Source organism: Penaeus japonicus, unplaced genomic scaffold (genome assembly GCF_977035675.1).
Source record: "Penaeus japonicus unplaced genomic scaffold, GWHDUDI00000001_assembly GWHDUDI00000020, whole genome shotgun sequence".
NCBI classification, from domain to species: Eukaryota; Metazoa; Arthropoda; class Malacostraca; order Decapoda; family Penaeidae; genus Penaeus; species Penaeus japonicus.
This window is the reverse complement of record NW_028234422.1, coordinates 25,859,186-25,861,685: the sequence shown is the minus strand read 5'-3', so window position 1 is coordinate 25,861,685 and position 2,500 is coordinate 25,859,186. Positions and strand designations below refer to the sequence as shown.

The following is a 2,500-nucleotide window of genomic DNA, read 5'->3' as shown; positions in this document are numbered from 1 at the left end:
GACCAGTCTATGCTTCCTCATACAGCTCTGGGATCAGAAATGACTGCTGTACTTGGGCCATTGGATGGTTGAGCAACAAGTGACAGCTCAAAACATCATTGTTCATCTTGGCCTTCTAGTTGATCCACCCATTTGAACTCAAAGGCTGATGAGTTCCTAATGAATGACATCGAGGTATATGACAGTACACACCATCTTGTTCTTGCTAGGCAAATCCATATTGGTACATAATGCACTTGTTATGACAGAATTTTTTTCACGTTTTTCAGTTGAATTTTTGTACTCTAATTATAACAAATGCTTTTGGTGCAGAAGTTCAGAAAACTAAGTAACAAAACTTACAAAATTTCATGTCACTTAATCAAAGAAGTTGATCTACAGTCCCATTTATGTGAGTTCATTAAATCTGTATCTATAGGGAAAGTATGGCAACTGCATTATAGCTCTTTGCTCACTTCTGCTCAACTTTTAATAGAAATTGGATGTCTGATGCATTGAGGTATAGCATTCTATGTAAATTGATATGAAACTGTAATTTTATATAATAAATTGATTTTGACATTTGAGGACTTTTAAAACTATTTTTAATTAGAAGTCCTAAATATTTTTTTTTTTTCATTTAAGTCTGTACTCATCAACCAAAGCAAGCTGCACATAAGTTTTTTTAATGTTCACCCAAGTGCCGCATTTTCCATACAGGACTCTGTCGATTACTTAATGTAGGCCTACCATAATACTGCAGTTTGCACTGTCCAACAAAGCAACGAGAGATAGTCTTTCTGAAATAAAACCTTCCTTTACTCTGTAGAACAATATCATGCAGAAAAAAAGAAAAACACAATTATACACTTTCATAAAATCTAGCCATATATCTCCCAACCATTAAGCATGCCACAAGTAACAGGTTCGATAAGGACAGTACAGGTTAGATTAGTTCACAATGTCACCTCACAATTCCTGTTTTAGGACTGTCAGATCGAACGCCCATCTGACGTATTCAAAGAACCAAAACAAACAAACAAAAAAAGTGAATTCAGAATCCTCCTCCATATAGGAAAACACGACTACCTATAAAAATAACTAGAACCCTAAAATATCACAAGAATACCTGTCTTACCTTCCTTTGTATCGAAAGCAACGACAAATATTCCGATGACGTCCCTAATAGGCCCAGACGAGGAAGATTGTATGGCCATAACATCGTCTCCCACAGCAGACGATCCAGTATTTAGGACGCCATTACTCGCGTATGGAAAACTGTCACCGGTATTTGCGTCGCCCAGCTGACCGCTCGCTCCATGGCTTCGCTGTGATGAAACTGCCTCTGTGTCACTTTCAACCTCGCTGCGTGTAGAAGGGATATTAGAGGATTTTGACATTGATGTTTTTCTATTGCGAGCCGCCATTACATCAATGAAACAACTATAATTGGGAATTAAACAGTACCAATAAAAATAAGCTAGAATTAAATATCAAAAGGATTTTAAATTACGTATAAATATCTTTCCTGAATTAGGAAATATTTGGACACATAACAATGTTTTTGATATATAGGTGTAATATAACTATAGTTCTTAAGCTAGCTATGGTTACTTAGATCTGAATAATGATTGGTCCATCTAACATATATCATTCCTTAAGGTAGTAGAAAGTTTGTTTTGATTGGCGAATTCCGCCCCGCGCTGACCGGCCTCAGCCAATGAGCGGCGGCCTCCCAAGTCGTCTCGGCGTCTCTGATTAAAGCCTTGATAAGTTCCAATATTATTTTCAAGTTTTTTGGAGAATTTTTGCTTCACGCATTTTAAAATAGGAATTCTTTCATTTAAGGAACCTAAATAGTACTAAAATTATTCAGGCTATTTATTGGCATACGCTGAATATTGTATTTTGGTAAATGGATAGTGATTGGGGGTGATATTAGCAGAAGGTTGCGGGAGTTTGGGAGTTTTCAGAAGAGTTTAGAGTATGGATCGCGAAGAGTAACATCTATCATAGTAGTGAAGCGGCAGAACCACACTGGAATAAGCGTGTTTTACTAAATTTAAGGCCGACATGGGCACTTTTGGTAAGTACACAAGGCGGGGTAATGCTAGAATTAACCATAACAATGTAGAAAAGAAACCTAGTGACCTTAGATTTCGGGAATTCCGTGCTGAGGAACAGGTAATCGAGTGGGGGTATTGACCATATCAAATACAGCGAGATCTTCAATGGCGAACAAAGTAATGTTAGTCAACGGACGTCGCGCTCCGGGCCGCATCGGCCAGAAGAATCACTCATAATGGCCACAGACTGACACACGCTGTTATCTGAAGTGTAGTAATGCGCGAGGAAGGCGAAGTGTGAGGAAGTGTGTTGTATGAGCCGGTCGGTGGGCGTAAGGGCGTAAGGTCGGTCTCAGCGCCGAGGGAAACACGACCTTATGTCATCCTGACACAAGGCGCGACTTCGCCTCGAAAGGTCTCTTGTGCTTTCCTCGAGATTTGTGTCAGAATTTCCA

At 39.1% G+C, this 2,500-nt stretch overlaps 1 protein-coding gene across 10 annotated transcripts in view; it reads left to right on the top strand.

Moving 5' to 3' along the window:
- Positions 1-1,930: 1,930 nt before the first annotated feature.
- The window catches only part of kis (chromodomain helicase DNA binding protein kismet), a 69,834-nt gene continuing 69,264 nt past the window's right edge, over positions 1,931-2,500 (top strand). For all 10 annotated transcript variants that reach the window (XM_086548210.1, XM_086548205.1, XM_086548213.1 and 7 more), the window contains exon 1: positions 1,931-2,065. The gene's annotated coding sequence lies outside the window, so the exon portion shown is untranslated. The remainder of the gene's footprint in view (positions 2,066-2,500) is intronic.